We start from the raw sequence: 19,690 nt of genomic DNA on the forward strand, positions 1-19,690 counted from the left end.
GCATTACCTCGCATTGCTGGAAAGTCTAAACACATCGAAGTCAAAGGCAACCAAGTTTCTAACACCTCTTGCAGCCCCTGTCTTGGAAGACGAATTGCCATAAGAGGTACTATTAAAGACTGCCCAACAAGGGATTTCTGGAGATCATTTTTGTACATCATTTGGGTGTATCTTTTAAAAGGGTTTTTTAAACTGTTAGGAAAAGCCTTAGAGTACATTGGGATCTGCATACATACACACGTCTCTAATACCACTTAATTCCTCCAGTGCTTTTTACCCAAAAGGATTTATCTCGTAGGCTCTGAAATAGACCTAGCGAGCAGGGAAGTCTGTTGGCTCACTAATAGCAATAAAAGTCAGATATCGTAATGCTTCCACTTCATTAGGAAGCTATCGGTCTCCTGGTTGCGGCTGGTTATGACCCAGGAAAAAGTGAGTACGTGGCTTGAGACAGCATAGAAAACATAAGCTATATATTAATGATCACATGCTTTTCTATCTCAAAAGGACAGTTCTCTTGGTTCTAGTTGTACATTGTTTGATTTGGTGGTAGGAGGAAAGGGAATAGATGATTCAGTTCCTATAATCTGTAAAAAGCATCAACAATTTTAACCCGCATCTTCCCTTCAGTTGTACTCTCATCTCAATTAAAGCTTCTTGTTTGATGTTTTCCTCCACTGGCTATGACCATCCTTTAAAACACTTGAGATGAAGTCAGGTAGATCAAATAGAATATGGTATTATCTGTGTACACTCTAACAGCATTAACATACATCAGTGAAGGGAATGGATTACTTCCCCATTCAACTTAAAATCATTTTTGTCCTCAAGCGCCACACACATATGACAGACTAAGGACAAAGAGGATAGAGTAACATTAATTGCACGGTTTGGGGTCCCATTTAGACTAGCCATAGCAGATAATCAGACAGATAAAGCTTTTTGGTTTAGATGGTTGTGTGTTGGTAGGAAAGTACAGTGTATCAGCTGCTCTAACTGGGTCTCCCTGGTATCATTTTGGTGAGGGGAGTGACAACTGCAGTGTTTTACCTGAAGTTCTAGGTTGAGAACCATATTTTGATAAGACATTAAAGCTCTTCCTGCAAAGCCCTGCTACTTTTTCCATATATAGAAGCTATATTAGTGTTCAGTCATATTGTTCAAGAGGGAAAACAATACATCTAGCTAATCCCACATATTCACTTTGCATTATACCTTGCTTCCCATTTATTATAAACTTTTCTCCCTCTGCAATAAATTGATCCTTTTTTTTTTTTTCCCCTTTCAGTTTTCCTGATTCCAAACCTCTCACTAAGCTTGATTTGCTGCTTCTGCTGGGCCACCTAAACTATGCCATGTGTATTATACCTCAGGGTAGATCATTAATTCCTACCTCTTTGATTTAGCTGCAGTCTCAGTCAGATTCCTGCATCATTTTAGCTCCCTCGATTTTTTGTGCCAGTTTGAAACTCAGCTTTGGTTCTGCCTCCTTAAACATTAGAAGAAAGTACATTTCTTTTACTTTGACCTCATTTTCTCACCTGACAACACTTGGCTTTTTTACTGATGTCTCCCCAAATCATGTTTTTTCTATTTAGTACTAAGGATAGCATTTCCGTGTTTCAGCAAAAGCAGCTATTTGCGTTCCTATCATGTTCAGAGTCATCCTATGCGTCTGCCTGTGCAATTCCGACTTCAGTGCCAAAACAATTTGAGAATTTGTATTAGAGCTAGAAAGCCTTTCCACTATCTTGATAGCTTAGCTGTATTTGCTGTCACGGTATTAATACGGGCCAGTCGATGCTGCATTCCTCAGTACATTTCTGTGTTCTCTTTTGTGCTCTGGATCACTGTTGGCCCCTGGTTTCTAATCAAACATGTTCATATGCAACGATACATTCACCAAATAGCTGGTAAAATTTCTGTTACTATGCAAAGATTCAGATCTCTAACTTCCAGGCTAAACCTACAGTTCAACCACTTTAATATTTAATTCAGTACTAACTTCCTTCGCATTTTACTCATTTAATCCGAGTTCACATTTGTACTCTCCTCAGAGTCACATCCAATACTCTATAACGCTAGCAGTCCTTTCAGCAAAGTTAGGGTAATGTATCTTTCTTTTATCAAATACTGCCACCAAAGCTTAATTGTTAATGCTCTTCAGCTTAGATGGTCCACAATTGCTTGTCTCAGTAGTTTTAGCTCAGTGTACTGCTCATCAACCCACCACATCCACTGCAGATTCATCAAAAAAAGCATCTGATTTAACAAAAGCGGAAGCTAGCCTAGCAACCCTGGAGATCAAAGTACACTGATGTATTTACAGGAGCCGAACATGCAACCGTACAATCTTCTGCCATATTTAACTGTGTAATGTGTATCACTTTTTATTCTGGGAGGCCACCTTTACAGGTCGGTCCTTCAGTTCCAATACCCATTTAGTCCTTCTGAGTCCAGAAAGAAGATGACATGCTAGCTATGGTTACGATTTTGTTTCATTTTGTACATATCTGTTCATCTTCAACTCTTATCAAGGCACCCAAACCACATCAAATTGTATCAATCTTCAGTTACGACTAAACGGACCCACCGCAGTACTGATCTCCTCCATCTCCACAACCACCACCTATTTTTTTAAATGAATATATAGACCAGAATCATTTTCTCTAATAAAAAGCCATGACTGTGTCTACTACAAAGCAGGGATGACTTAGGAGCTCATTTTCAAGGAAGCACTTTGCAACCCTCATCACTATGCGCTGTAGAGATTTGTGCCTGGGAAGTTTTTGTTCCCCTTGAAGAGTTTGCCTTCTGAGTATGGCTTCAGTGCATAGACAAAACAGACCGTGATAGGGGACCAGAGGCGATAAAACCAAAAGGGTTTAGAAGAAAAGCAAAGGTCTCGACTTGCCATTTGGTCTAGCCAAAGCCAAAGAGGAGCAGCTCAAAAGCTTCATGACAGAGGATTTTTAGGGAGAAAGGTACAGGAAAATGAAACACCATTTAGTTGCTTTGATTGTGCGAGAAGGTATTTGCCAGAGCAGGCAATAGGCAGGTTATCACGGATGTCATTACCAGCACAGAGCAAGGAGGAGTTACTAGCTTGTGGCACGTGTGGTTCTGACAGATGGGGTGACACCATCCTCCAGCCTGTAGGAAACGTTTCCTGTTCTGCCTCCCTTTCTGTCCCTGACACTTCTTCCTCAGTGTGCTTGGTCGTGCCATGATCGTCAGTGCTCACAACCTCAGCTGAACAGGCATTCTGGCTCATGGGAGAACGTCCCCAGTATTATCTTGGGCTTTGCATTAGCGTAATGCACTAAGAGCTTTTATTTTATTTATTTTGGCTGGATAGCGGGTGTGGATTACCAGTGCATAATACTGCTTTACTCCAAGGCTGTTGTGTGATCTCTTGCTTTACAATCTTGCTACTGGTTGGCATTTCCCAAAGGCCTTGCACCCCCTGCAGCTGGGACTAGATTTTCAGATTTCTGCTCCCATGTAAGCACCTAAATAAATGTCCAGATTTTCCAGGAGCCCTGCGTGTTGAGCGCTGCGTGGACTGGCGCTGTGAGATTGGCTCTTGAAAATTGAGCCCTGTGAAGCGCGGATTTGCTATTTACTACTTGTGATGCTTTTTCAAATGAGACTTAAAATCATTCCCAGTATTTTCAGTCATTAGAGATCATAAAGAGCTATGTGCCACATAAATAATTACATCTCTGCCTGCCCCTCTCTCTCTGCAACTCTCTGTAGAGAAGATACTTGTTTCCTAACAGAGACTGGCTCACTCGTCTGTGACGCTGAATCCCCACGGTTCATAAATGGCTCACCAGAGGCAGTGGGGAAGACTGGTCTATAATATAGCTGGCACAGGTGCCTGAAGTGGTGGCTTCATTTCGACAACTGATGCTTTACTTTGGGATCCATCCTAGTGAAGGATGCTGGGTTTGTATACATTATTATTTATGCCATTATGTCAGTTGTATTGTTCAAATGGATTCAAATAAATTAGTCTTTCTAAGACTTGAACCAATTCCTGAATTACTACATAAATTATTAAGTAGTCTGCATTCCAACTTTTTACAGCATTGCCTGGTTTATAGTTTGGTAGGAAGGATTTCATGATGTAGGAATGCCACATTAATTTTACATTTAGTAGTGATATTTCATTGCTTCTAAAACTTTTCACACTATTTCATTTCTTGTAGCCATTCCTAAGTCATGTTTTTATCTGCCAAGATGACATGTTCAAAGAGCATTGGCAAAGCTTGTATGAAAAACTTGTATGAAAAATAGGATGTTGAGTAGCACTTCCCAAATGTGAAAGAGATACAGCAGAGTGTTTTAGACGCCAATTAATTATGGAATAATTCCTGCAAACTGTGGCAGTAATTAATGAGTGAGTAACATGCAGTATTTAGAAGTGAACAGCAGTTAGCAAACACTATGCATTGTTTTGTGACTGTAATACAAGAAACAGTCCTGTAGCCGTTTATTGATTACGGGTATTAACAGATTCCCCTAGTTAATGATGTGTCTTGCGCTTATATCATCTAGCTCTAATCTGAAATGTGACTATGTGAAAAAAAAAACAACTTTCTTTCATGCATTCACAGGAGAGAGAAGCAAGTTTCCACAAGAGTTTGCTTGGGTTGAGAAACCAGCTGTGATTAATTCAGGGAAGACAGTTGCAGGACCGCACTGGCCCAGAAAAATTAAGACTACTGCACATCAGCAAGAATGCATGATATAACTGGAGGGCTCAGGTGGCTTTCCTCTTACCTATTCCCTGGGGGGTAAGCAGGACTGCACCCTTTCTCTAGCCTTATGATATACCCTTTAAGCTTTGTGAGGCAGTTCATATACAGCCCTGAGAACACGAGGAGCGTGGCCTCTTCCCTTAGCATATTGTGAGGAAGGTCTCCCTGGCTTCTGTATACATCTCTGATCTGGCGCTGAATAAACTTTTTCAGTCTGTGCATTATGAATGAAATTTTCTGCTAACTTATTCCACCAGCCCCACCAGCCAAAATCTACTGACAACACCACTGACCTGCAAGACCTGTTTTAGTACATCTCCATCAGCTCCTTCGGGTTTTAGATCATCAGGGAAGACCTTCAGGGAAGGGGCCGTTTCTTCCACTGTGTTTGTACAGCACTTAGGACAGGAGGCAACCAATATTAATTGGCAAGTGTATGAAATAGTTTACTTCATCTTAAAAAAAAAAAAAGATGGTGATGAAAAATATAAAGAACAGACACGTGACCATCAGAGCTCAGCCAAATTTGGAGCACTGGACAAGGAAAAGTAGCATTTTAACTTCTAAATGGAAGAAAGCTGACTGTTTACATCACTACCAACATATACAAGAAACCCGGAGAACATTTTTACATAGAGTGTCACTATGCTTTAAAACTCAAGATTCTTTTAGCATTGCCCTTCAAAGATCCCAAAGAGAATCAGCTTATTGAAATGCATTAAGACTGGTGTTTTTCCATTAACTACTTCCAATAGGATGAAAAAAGTAACTGAGAGAAGGAAGCCTTTTGTAAGGAAACTTACACCTGCTACCCAGGGTGTCTGCCCGTCCACCGGAGAATGTTTAGGTATGTTCAAACTGGAAAAAGTTGAAAAACACTGCTAGGACAGTGGGTCTGTTCACCCGAGAAAGGTGTGCAGAGATCTTTAAATGCACCATATGTTCTTAATGCTTACTTTTTAAGTCTTGAAGTGCTTAGAAAGATCATGAGCAAAACTTTTGGGTCCTGACTTCTGTAACTTCTCTTAGATACCCCGTTTTCCAAATTGAAAGCATCCAGAATTTGGCTAGCAGTAGTGAGGACTTCAGCTCATCTGATTGCTCTGAGGTAGGTATTATCTTCTTCCTGTCTTGTGTAACATGTCCTGGGCTTGCTGTCCCGTCAAGAACGCAACCTTACTACAAAAATAATTTAAGACTTGAATGACTGACTCTTGAAGAAGGTGCTCAAGTCACAGCAGTCTTCCAGTCAACAAGCTCTCTTCCCAAGGGCACCTGTGTTTTGGTCTTGCTTCATGGCTACAGCCTAGTGGCCTCAGAACTGGACAGATAGCACTTGGCACCCCACTCTACATTGAAAAGGGTCTGATTTTCAGATATGAAGGAACTGCAACAGTTCCACTGAAGTCAAATATGTGGGTACCTTCACTCTGGATGGGTATTTTTATGTGTCTGAATCTACAGTTAGTTGGACTTTTTAAGACACATTAATCGAGTGTGCATGCACACCGTTCAAAGAAAAAGCATGTGATTCATGCAGTATTGTCAAAATACTTGCAAGAAGACCACTAATGAATTTAAGCTCCCATGTGTGTGCTATTTTTTTTTCTTAGGCATACTAACACTCTTGGCAGGAGGTGTCGATCTGAACCCAAAAGGCGGCTCATCTTTCCTCACAATTCCTTCTTGACTTAAATAGTGGAAGTATCAAATATGAATTATTGACAGGTTGAGATTGATCTGTCACAAGGGCATTAAGAATTTATTGCTTATTTCTGAGGGGGAAAAAAAAAAAAGGCTACTTTTATAGATGCCCAAACTGCTTTTATTTTGTCAAAGAATAAGAAAAAAGACAAATGCTGAATGTACATAAAAACAGCCATGGGACTGCATTTCTTTTTCCTCACTTTCTTATGGAAAGGAGAGTGTTAAACTGCCATACACTAAAAGCAGCGATTTTATGCTGAGGTCTCCAAGTCAGTGAATTTACATTTCGTAAGAACACCCTGAGGGGCTTTCAGCTACTTTGCTTAAAAGGTAGACAGATACATTTACAGCAGCGCATGCAGAGCTCCATGTGCTAACATGGCCACATAGCTGCAGATTCGCTTTCTGGCACATGTGTGCTAGGGGTGACTTAGTTCTAAGCAGGTAATGCATCAGGACACTTTTATGTGTTGGCTGGGAATACAGTTCAGTAAAGAATGTGACTGTAATTACCAGTAACGAGGGTATAAATTTCTGATCCCTGCTTTGTTGGCTGAATTTTGCTAGTGTTTCTAAGCTTTTACATTTTACAATTGCCTTATTTATAGCCTGAAATTTGGTACACTAGTTTTTCATGCATGTGAAATGCTTTTTATTGCACATGGTAGGAAACTACTGCCTTCACAAACTAGCCTTTCATAAAAATATTATAACCAATTTAGTTTAAAATATTTTAATGATATAACAATAAATTATTGGAGATTTTTAGTTAGAACACATTAATCCTATAGATTTTCTTTTTCTTATTTTGACTATATAAAAACCTTATATCACTGTGTTCAAATTCCTACAGCTGCTACAGAGAAATAATGTGTAAATAAAAAAAAATTCTCTCCTGTATTATCCCCCCTAAACAGGGTCATATCTGATATGTGGAGTTACAATAGGAAATCTGGCATATTAGTTCACCCATAGCTTCAACCACCCAACGTGCAAGACGGCAGTTTTTCATTTCCATTCCAAAGCCATTCAAGCAACTTGCCCGTGCAAATAGTTCCATCCACTTCATCACGCGGGTTGAGCAAACAGGTTTTGAGGACAGGCTGTCATTCAGACTGGGACATTTGGTAAGATGCCCTTCTTTGATGGTTGAGCTTTCCAAGACTAGACACTTGGAAGGTCTGCATGTTGCTAGGCTTGGACATCTGGACACAGAATAAAGATGTCCTACAAATACTGTAATTGTGAACTGAAGCCTGAAGTTTATATGGCTCCCCTGCACATGGAAAAGTATCTGGGACAAAACTTGTCCTAATTCTCTGTTTTTTTCAGCACCCATCGTACTTGCATCACACTCTGGGACTAGGCTGCCCAGTCACCGCAGTAATAATACATTCCAAAGCTGCTCCCTTCTGCAGGTAGAGCAATGTCTGTCTTCAATAATATTTCATATAATTTTAAGAACAGCTCAAGCTGACTTCAGTCAACGCTTTAGGGGGTCACCTTGCCTCGCTAGACAAGTCCTAAATCAAATTATCAAATTAATATGTACCTTTGGTGTTGACTTGGCTTTCCTCAACGACAAAGCAGGCCCTTTGTTGACTCTTGTTTTCTGAGCCAGAAGATAAAATTTCCAGGCCTTATTTTGGTTTTAGCTCTTGACTTCAGTAGAGTTGCACCAGATTTATACGCACATCAGGGAGAGCAGAGTTTGCCTCTTCATATTTTTCTTTGAAAACAACTTCAATGGAAACGTCTAAAGGTGAGTCTTTGATTCTGAGTTTAAGTGGTTTATCATGAAGATGTCAGTGATATCTAACTCTCTTGGAAATACTTCCTGCAGGACAGGCTGCAGTCGGCCATGAAGGGTCCTAAGGGAAGAAGGAGAGGAAAAAGCAGAGATCACAGCTCCTGTATGAGCTGTCTGTAGAGCAGCCTCTTAACAACAGCAGGGCACAAGAAGAGCCTGCTCATCTCTGCCCACCTGCTTTAAAAAAAACAAATAGCATGAAATGACATGAGGAGGAAGTAGACCACAGTCATGCTCCCCTCCACTTTGATACGTAATGGAGTGAGAGTACAAGAGGGCGTTCCTGACCTGAAAATGTGGGTGAAATCACACCTATGCATTGTTAATTATAACGTTATTTTCATTAGCATGCTACACAACTCAAACATAGCAGCAGCCAGAACCTGGCATTGACTTTAACCCTCTCTTTCCTGTCTTCAAAATTCAACTTTTGGTTTTACTACAAACACCACGATAGCAGCTACTCCTCATAGAACAGCCTGCACCATCTTCAAACTGTGGAGAAGAGCACGTGAGCACAAATGAAGGTGCTCCTTGGCAGGCATGATTTCCCCCTCTGCTCACGCAAACACATAAAATCTTCACCCTGACCGCTAGTAAGGTCTGCATATAAACTATGCGTGACTGGATCTAGCATCTACTGGACTACAGCCTGTTTAATTTTGGTTTTACCTGGTGGACAATGTACTTGAGAAGTAATGTCAGGGATACAACAATTTCGGTTCAGAGACGGGGGGAAAGCCCAATTTCAGAGCTGACTTTCATTCCAGTATCAAAGGGAAATGTTTTTAAAAGTGAAAAAGTTAAGAGGGACATTTGGACATATCCACCACAGGACGCTAATAGCCAGGCGGCCAACTTGCTTGCTTACAAGTGGAAAAGCTGAGTTTCAAGTCATTGTCCTGCTTTTATTCCTACTGGGACTTTGGCCTCTGTCCTCTATGGTGGATACCAGGAATCTAACCACTGGCCTGCAGAGTAATTCTTTGGACTGGAGAATGGTGAACCATTCACAGAACAAAACACCTCTGACAAGGCTGAGAGAAAGTGGGAGAGGCAGGTAGATAGGCAGACGTGCACCATAAATCATCTCTGCACCCAGGCTGGACAGTATATGGGGTCACCAGTGCCCCAGGTGGTCACACTATTTCCCAGGTAGTCATTCTCTCTTCTCTTTCTTTCCTAAAAATTCCAGTCTAGCCCTGAGAAATTTTCCCTGAGAAATTTTCATTGAAACCAACACACTTCCATGAAACCTTTTGTATTTTTGTAAAATGCTGTATTTTGACAGAAGAATGTTTTCTGGAAGTTTTTTTTCAAACAATTGTCATGACAAGCTCTAATGGATGCTAGAGGTGTTTTTGACAATCCAGATAATAGAGAGAAACATCAGCTCAAAAGCAACATCAAAGCTTAGGGTCCAATTCTGGAAAAGCCCGTTGCTCATATTGACACCATGACTGCCAGCCTCAGTACAACACCTCAGACCACTACTCTGCCGTCTTTACCATGTAATAACAGAGAGTTTGGCTTAAAACATACCACCCTTCTATGCCATCACAGAACCTTAAAAAGCCAAAACCTCATTCTCAAAATGTTTCACCCAAGATACAACGTAAAATTGATATAAAGAATAGAGAGCTAATGTTCCTGACCACATGGACTACTCTGAGATACCACATCCTATTGACAATAGATTTCTGTGGTACCAGCCGCTGTGTTCCCCCAAAACCTAAGCCACAAGTCTGAGGAAATTTAAAAGGGACGACCTTTCATGCAGTAAAGAACTTTTCAATGTGATAGTGGAAACAGAAATCCTTTGTTTTCCTCAAATCTCAAGACAGCGGCTTTTCATCCTATGTTCAATCAGGGCTCAGCAGAAATATTTAAAAGGAGAGAAGAAAGGCTTTGTTTTTACACGGCCCTAAAGCTGCTTCTCCCTCCTCCTTCTCCCCTGTACTTCTGACAGATTTTTAGACTCCATAACCTCAAGCAAACTTTATTAGACTTGGATTCACCATGATTTTATAGGCAGGTGTCTACATTTAGAAAAACCTACTGTGTGCAACTTCGTACATTTAAGTGGATGTGACCTTCTTGAAAAGTCAGATTATTGTCTTACGCTTGATTTCCATGTGGTTTACACCAGCAGAAGTGTGATCGAAGTGTAATTTGCAATATTCTGAGCAGTTTTTTAAAGGGGCAGAAACAGCCGTATATAGGCTTCCCTGGATTTCCAATTGACTTTTGATTAGCTTTTTGCGCAGGTATTCCAGGTGTTGCCATTAGACATTCTGATTCTTGCTTTCTAATTATATAGTCCACAATTACTATCACCTTCCATTTCATTTTTGACATGACATGATCTATTTGTAGATATATTTTGCGTACTCCAGGAACTAGAGCTCCAGCTAGGTATGATGCGACACAAATTGTGTGTTGCAAATTATATGTTCAGGTCTCAGGAGCACAGCTTCATTCATCAGCTTCCCAGGGGGGCTGGGAAGTGTAACAGCGACAGTCACTTACCTGCTCGGTGAGAAAACGGTATCAAGGCAGCTGGCTCTCTTCTGCAGCCAAACAGGGTTGGAAGGACGCAGCTCACAATTTGATGGGCTGGCTGCTGCTGGGGAAGAAGGACACAGGGGACTCCTTGAGAAGGCACTTTCGCTGGGAAAAAAAAAAGCCAATTCTTCTAACCTCAGTGTTGAGCTGAGTAGAAGACGACAACCAGGACCCTCACGCGTCTTTCCGGCTGCGGTGGTGGCAGGCTGGGGCAGGAGAACGGGCAGGCAGTGGTGTGGATACCTTGTCTACCTAGGGTTCCAGCGTGAGTCAGTCGCACAGAGAAGAGCTGCAAAGTCATTTCTACACAAACAACATTCAAACTACGTCCTTCCTCGGGAATCTTAACCAAACACAATATGCTCAAATCTCAGGGAATTTTGCCTGTTATTTTGGCCTCTAAGCGGTATCAGTTCTTGAGGCAAAACGCTGCTATTGCTTACACAGGCCCCGAGCCACCTTCATAAAACCAAACGACCAATGAAGCAGCACGTCTTCCCATGTGGGAAAGAAACAGCAAGCGCTGCACAAAAGTACAACCATGTAATGCTTGCACTTTAACATAAATACCAATATTTAGTACCCTGTAGGCACTAAAAAAACACCTACACTGGGTGACAGAGAGACTTATTCACAGACAGCAAAATTAAAAACAACTGAAAACAAAATTTCTGTATTTCTGTTCCAGAATAAGTTGGAAGCAAGTCATGTCCTGAGATATACCAACATATTTAAATCTCTAATGCTGTTTAGTGGTATTGCCACTACAGAACATGACAAAGAGGATCAGCAATTCTTTTTTTTTCCTCAAGTGACATCACATTTTACATTATTTACGCTTTTGCTGACTGAAAAAGCTTAGCTGGAAGAAAAAACTGTGTACAGTAGTATAACACCTTATTTCTATTTTGAAATAAAATTGGAACAATTTTGAATTTAAATCGAGAAAGCCTTGGCTAGAGCTAAGCATGCTTTGTGCATAATGTATCGGCAATATAGTTCCGTTTTTCTCTCCCTTCCTTTTTCAATTCTAGAGCCCTCTAATAGAGCGCGCCCACCCTAACAAATTGTTCTAAACCTCTTTAGGACATACTATAAGACTACCACTTACCAGGACTCAAAACAGATGAAAGGACAGCTCTACACAGGTGAATGTCTAGAGCCTGACTCCACAGTTCTCAAATTTTCTTTATGGATGCTATTTAAAAGTGACAGCCGTTTTGTAAGAGCACGGACCACTCTCTGTCCATCTGTCCCATTCTGCTTTGCTGCAGACATTGCTCAGGTGCATGGTGTTGGGTGTCCTAGGCAGAGCTGCACGAAGGAGCACAGCTGCAGAAGGATTCTGGCTCAAGCCTCCCTGGACTGTCTTGCCACCGTAGTTTGGTAGCCAGTGCCAAACGAGGGAGTACTGGTTTACTTCGGAGCCTTCTACCTGACAATCAAATTCGTACTTAAAAAAAGAGCTGGCTTTCAGTCTGAGTCTAAGGTTGAGCTCAAACTTAGGCCTCTCCTTTTAAAACATCCTAACTGCAGGCTCTTTTGCGATCAGAAGTGAAGCTGGGAAGTGGAAAAAGAGGAGGATAAGAGGACAAACTCCATGGGCCGCTCTCTGCATACTGTCTTGATCTTCACCGAACCCAACCCAGGCTCTCCCCTAGGTTAACCCCCGTATCTAAATGGTTGCTTAAGAGAAGCAGGCAGGAACACAGCTGCAGAGTCTTAGTCATGTTTCCAAAAGAGAATCTGGCCCATCTTGAAAAATGAAGCCTGGAATAAACTAGGTTGTAGCAGAGTGATATGGATTATACCCACACTGGAGATATACTAAAAGGAACGTGTTGTGCGCAGCTTCACCGGGAAGGAGGTACGAAGTATAGCATATATGAAGCAAAACATGTAAAAGACCATGGCAGCGATAGTGGGAGAGTTTAATTATCTAGACCTCAGAGTGGATTACATTAAGTGGAGGAAGCAAAGCTTGATCTGGTACAGGACTGCTTTCTAATTTAATGTGTACATAAACTGGCAAGGAAGGGAAGAATGCCAGATGTGGTATTAAGCAACTCAGAGAATATGATCTAGGACGTTAAGGTATAAAAAAAAAAAAAAAAGGTAGAAGGAGCAGTGACTGCTCGGCTAAAACAGCTTCTGCAGCGACATTCTGTACTCCAGCTACAAGGTGTACACACTCTCCAAAACAGAGCGCAGAGATATGAGCTGCTGTGCCTACCTATCCCTGCTGGAGCAATAGTTGGGCCCGCAAAACCTCTCACCCGCACCTGCACAGCTCTGCTCCAGTGCAAAGTGCTGGTACAGGCAGCGTGCGCTCTGCAGCCAGCTGGCAAACCTGCATACAGACCGCCTTTCAAACAGGCTAGATAAACTACGGTAGTTTTATGTCACCTCCGCCCTCTCTTGATCTGCTTAATGATCTGCAAAAGCAGGCGAGCTACGCCTGTAGGCTTGGGGGCCTGTTTATGTTTTAGCTGCCTCTCGAAGGTGCTTTGCGGGTCACAGAGCTGTCGGGAGTCACCTTGCTTGCACACCAGAAACATCCCTCCCAAGACAACTCTCTCCATGCCCTCTCTGTATATGGAGGGCCTTGCAGCACGCCTCTTAAGTGTAACATCTTCATGCGTAGAAAGAAAAAGTTTATCAGACGGGGACTCGAGCTCGTAATGACAGTGGGATGGAGCACGACGCAGTAAATCAAACACAGCCATGCAATCAAACACAAAAATGTACGGAGGTGCCACCAAAAAATCTAGCATAGACATACAGCAATAATAATCTTCTAGGAAGAAAAAGGGATTTATTCCAGAACCAGGTCAGATTATTTTTTTTCCTGAGGAAATATAAGCTTTCCTCCAAAAGGTGTTCTGGCAAGTTTCAGGTTTCCTTGAGAACGCCCTACAAAACATTGTTTAGAGCTCTTAACACCAGGCAGCATCGTCGTTACGCCATGCTAAAAAGCCTCAGGTAATTTATGAGCTATTTCACATACAAGGCCAGATTCTGGTCTCACGCCACACACTGTAAAACTACAGCCACTTCCACTTCAATATATCCAGCTCCAGACAAGTTTGCTACTCGGGACCATACCACGGTTTCAGTTTCCTCTATTGCATTATGATTATATTACTTAGCAGGTCTGCCGATGACATTACATTCGAAATGGAGCAATTATAAACACTGGCAGGAAACGCTGGAGTAGCAAATGCTTTTTAAAAAATGGCAAGGATGTGAAGAAATTCAATGGAGATCTTTCATCCGATATATGAAAAGCAGAGGACCAGGGAAGGAACCAGTGGGGCCACGAAAGGGAATGAGTGAGAAGTCAGTGACAGATGAGCCTGAATTAATATCCTTTGCCTGAGTATTTACAGAAGAAGCTGAAGGTCACATCCCGGAAACAAGGATCCATTTTCTTGAGGGGGAAAAAATGAAATGTTAAAAGGCTTTATGATCCAATCTGGACAGGTAGTTAGTTAATTAGAACTATTAAAAGTTGACAGGACCCGAGACTTAGATTAACTGCATCTCTGAAGCTGGAAGGAAATAGCAAGGGAAATTGGCAAACCTTTGGTAATACTGCTTGATAGCTTCCTGAGGAAAGTATATCTGGAGATGCCTAGAAGGTAGCTACTCCAGCTTTACTTTTTAAAAATAATAATGTATATAAAAAAAAACAAACAAACTTTTTTTTTCTTTTTTAAATCAAGGGAGGATTTAGGAATCCACTCACCAGTAATCCCAACTGCAGCCACAGAACGGATATTGGAAACATTAATATGGGACAGGGTTACGCAACATGTAGAAACAGCCAGCCCGGGGAAGGAGAGGCAGCTGGATTCACGTCATGTCTGTCAAATGTGCTTTAAGTTCTCTCAGTACTTTCCTCAACAGAGAGGCAAAAGTGAAGTGACAGGCATAATTTATCCAGATGGAAGAGATTCATTTGGTGTCGTGCCCCACAAAGAGATTGATCTGTAGAATCAGTAAAGCACAGTATAGAAAAAGCTCAGTAGCAAATGGCTTCCAAATTATCTGTGGGACAAGAAGCAGGGCGTCAGCAAAACGGCACGGTTCAGGGTGACTAGAGGGACAGGAACAAGGCAGTACTCCCAAATTTCAGCACCATACCCACTTTTGTTCAACTTTTATATAAATGGCCTGCAGGGAATATAATTTTTAAAGCGGATTTTTTTTGCTGATAGCACATAAGTGTAAAATGGTGCACAGAGCAAGCAAATTTAAAATGATTTGAATAAATTAGGCTTATGGACAGATAAAGGGCACATCCAGTTCAGTGCAGCAAAGTAAGATGTAACGACTACAAGGCACCAAATACAATCACAGGCAGGAAAAAGGGAGGAGAAGAGGGAATACTGACCAGGAGAAAGGATAGAAGGTAATTACTGATAAAATACTAAATTAATGCTTAGAATAACCAGGAAAAACAAAGACAGGCAAATTCTTCATGCTCAAAAAGACAAACAAATTCTTCATACTACGTGCTGAGTTGTCTCCTCAGTAAAGCTGAATTGAAACACCTTTTCCAGCACTCTAAAAATACTGGGATAAAAACCCAAGAGTTTGAAAGTAAAGAGCCGCATTGTCTCGAAAAAGACACAACACGATAGACTTTTAAAATATATTTTCCCCTCCCACCAGCAAACAAACATGCAGAATTACCTTCTTGCACTTTGAATGTTAACTTGGGGTCTATCTCTGTAAAAAAAACACGCATAAATAAATTGAAAGGTAGTTATTACCGGTGAAAACAGCCTTTTTACTGCAAAGGTTATGACATTAACCCAGGGAAAAATTCATGAATATTCACAATCACCATTTGTCATTAAGAATCATAAAATGTGAAATGTTGAGTAGGGCTTTAGAAAACTCCTCCAGCTTACTAAATTCCCTCTTTGCTACTTGCTATTATGCTAGCATATATACCACCATTTGTTTTGGCAGTGCGTTTTACAAACCAAATTCCTGCAAGTTTTCCTTATCCATCTCTGTGAGGAAAAGAGAACGAAGATAGGAATCACAAAGACCTGCAGAAACCTGCTAAAATATGAACAACTAAATTCAGCCAAGGACCTCTTCAGGTGTTTGTAACCAGAGCCAGGAATTCCCCCAAAGAAACACAAGTACTAAAAGAGGACAAAGTTATTGGGTTTGCCCCTAAATATCTCAGAAACTATGTTTTCACATTTGCACTTGTTCAAACCACCAGGTGCTACATAGTGTGTGTGCAAACACAGCAGAGAGCCTTTTGCAAGGGAATAAAAAGGCTGGAAGCCTGACTGGGGAAAAAAAAATTAGGAGGCAGATGCTTCCCAACCAGAAGCAGCCACAGCCAGGTAGAAGGATTGAATAAAAAGATGAAGCTAGGTGAGGCACTTCAACTAAAGTCTCAATAGGCAAATGGCTTTGCCAATATTCTGCAAAGCAAAGAAATGGCACAGGCACAGAGCACAAAGCTGGGGGTCCACTTACTGAGCGAGAACAAATTCTGCAGAAGGCGGCTTTAACACCAGAGGGAAGGGATGAAAAGCCACAGCAATAAATGAAAAGCCATGCTTAAAGCAGAAACCATATGCATTTAGCGAGCAAAGCGGTCACCCACATGGAGTGCAGCAGAAGTCCATGTGTAGGTACATGCACAAAGACACACAATAGCTTCTGAAACGTTTAGGAAAGCTCAACTGTTTATATACATACCCATTCACCCTCATACTATGCAAACCAGCGTGTCAGTGGAGGCCCGGCTGTCAATCAGCAAGGAGAATAGCTGTCCCCAGCGCTAAAACATCACAGGCCATTTGCATGTTTACTGTGCTCAGGGATTAACGCACGCAAAGGTGGTGGGGCCAGGATAATCCACAGAAAGAGAACAGCTACACCTCAAGAGAAATGGAGAAAGGTACCCAGGCATTCAGATGAAGGACAGGAAAGAGGGAGTGCATTCCCATCTGTCCCTACCGTTTTAGAAATAAGGGAGAGCACAAAGCAGGGAGTTTAAATCCTGGAAGTCTGAGCCATGTCATATGAGCTGAGAATGGCTGGCTGGGCTCAGCACCCCCAGGAGCCAGAGCAGCCCAGGGCTGTTTAGCAGAGGCAGCGGGTAAGCTCCCTGCTGTGGTGCCCTGGGGCGCATCCAGAGCTTTCGGAGGCTTCTGGTTGAGGGCTGCTCTGTAACCCCAGTTAATAAAGGCTACCCTGATGATATGCTCTAACATCTGTCCCCAGCTGCTGCACAGGCTCAGGACCACTGGGTATTTTTGCGATGTTAGCTGCACGTTACCTAGTCCCACCAGCACCATCCCCTGCTCCGATCTCAGAGTACCTGGGCTGTCCTTGGGAGGCACATTTCCAAAATGCCTGAACAGCCCTGTTTCCCCAGAGCGAGTGAGCAGAGCAATCAGACGTCAAATTCTCACCCTACGTCCACACATTGCTGCTGATAGACCTTACCTCCAGTAGCTAGCGTTCCTGTTGCATTCACGTCTTCCCTCTGGCCTATTAATATATACAGGCACTTGTGCTCATTGGCATGGTGACTGTGCTTATGTCAGTCATGCTTCTTTGTATTCTCCCTGCTTAGCCACTTGCTGTTGTGCAAAGGATGTGTGCATCAGGCTCAACACCTGCTAGAAATCTCTGAGCTCTCTGTGCCTTTCCTCTCTTCCCAAGCACTCAGTCCTCACATCAAGTATTTTGTATTCTTTTTCCAATCTGATTCTCATTTTTATTACTTTTCCCACTCTTAGTTTCCAGCTATCCAGCTTTCTTGGTATTTCTTCCTTTGTTATATTTGCTGTATCACTCAGGTTTTGTTGCGTCTGAATTGCAGCCATTCAAAGCCATGTTAATAGACAAAAAATAAAAAACCCCTAAAAAATTCCAGCTCCCCTTCACTTTTCCCTATCTCCCCTCACCCCCCAGGGAAAAAAAAAAAGCTAACATCCTGCAAGAGCAAAAAGTGAAAAAGACAAGCAAACTGAAATTGTGGTCTGGCTTGTCTGACTCATCAACACGATGAATCCTGAAAGCACTTACAGGCAACGGTAACCGGACTCATAACTACACCATCACCTCACGCTGACGGGGGTCCTCGCTGCTGCCACCCAGGCAATAGCACCCTGCCCCCTCCAAGGTCTTTGCTCCCACTTGTCCTCTCTCGCTGGGAGCAGCAGTCGTGCAATGGCACAAATAAACCCAAATCCTGATCCAAAACCTGATCCAGCTTAAAATCAAACCTGACCAAAAAGGACACCTATTTTCAGCCACATCCAATTCTTACTGTGGCCTAGACCTAACCACAAATGTATCCTCAGTCATAGATAACCAGAATTCACTATGTCAGTAAAAGGATTTTGGCAAAGCCCTGACAAAGCTTAAATGCTCTGCTGATACATCCTGGATATTGGCAGTGTTTAAGCTGGGAAGGTTTCTGGGGTTCAGGGCAGACCCTTGGGTTACTTAGAGGAAGACTCTAATTGAAAACCTAGCCCTTGGTGTGTAAAGCAGATGTTTTGATATGAAATAATATCAGGAAAACATTTGAAAAAATGGGCTAACTACAGTAGAAAATTAAAATACATTTCAAACCCTTACCACTTATTTTGTCCCCTGAATTCTCTGTTCCCTTTTTTCTGTATTCATTGAGATCCTAAATGGCACGGTGCTACTGGTATGATTTTATACAGTATATATTATTACAATATTTATTACTATTAATGTTTAAATATCTTATTAACTCCCAAAGCAGAATATGCCCTACTCTGCAGGATTCCTTTCTCACCACAAAAACAAGGAGCGCCATGCAGATACGTCCATGCAAAGCTTCCCCCTACACTGCCCTTCTGAATTGCCCGGAGAACACCACGGAGCCACGAATCACAGCCCAAGGTTCAAACCTTAACTTTCAGAAATTCACTTTGCACTGCTCCTATTACCTTGAGTAGAGCTGCACAGCCTACCCCCCAAAGGCCCCCCCCCCCCCCCCCCCCAATCATTTCCTCTTTCCTTAAAGATTTTTCTTTCCTCCATTCGCTTGCTGCGTTATTTCCCGAAGGACTGCTGCTGGATTGACTGGGCTTTAATTGCTCGGCACCACCAGGCTCAGGGTGGAATTTCACCTTCGCTTCTCCAACCCCGCTCTCTCGGGCTGCCACAGCTCTCGGTGATTTCTGAGAAACAGCGATTAGTGATTCACTAAGTTTGTCACTTTATTGCTTTCATGTGAATACACCTGATATAGGCCAGCTGATTTGCATTTATTCTCACTATCCCCTCTCTGCTTTCTAAGAGCTGTCTTCCCAAGATCTGTATTACTTTCCAATTGTCCCTTATTTTAAAAGAAGTTTACTCGTCGCTCCTTTCCTCCTCCTCACTTATTAATGGACACACTCTTTGTAGCACTGGTTCTCCTGCTGATGCATTTATACGGTCAGTTCTCATTCCCCAGACCAGCTTTAGCCAACTTTGCTACTTCCCCCCCATCCCCACCACACAGTTTTTTGCAGGCTGTACTCTTGCTTTCGTCTGGATCCTTCTCTGTTGACAAAAGGGTACCTTAGGCCCTCATATATACAAGTCATCCTTCATGCATCTACAACAGGTAGAAATTTGCACCACATTGTTGTGGTTTAACCCCCGCTGGCAACTCAGCACCACACAGCCGCCCACTCGCTCACTCCCTCCCGGCGGGATGGGGGAGAGAATCAGAAGAGTAAAAGTGAGAAAACTTGTGGGTTGAGACAAAGACAGTTTAATAGGCAAAGCAAAAGCCACGCACGCAAGCAAAGCAAAACAAGGAATTCATTCC

The sequence above is a fragment of the Pygoscelis adeliae genome, unplaced genomic scaffold, assembly GCF_000699105.1.
Source record: "Pygoscelis adeliae isolate BGI_AS28 unplaced genomic scaffold, ASM69910v1 Scaffold87, whole genome shotgun sequence".
NCBI lineage: Eukaryota > Metazoa > Chordata > Aves > Sphenisciformes > Spheniscidae > Pygoscelis > Pygoscelis adeliae.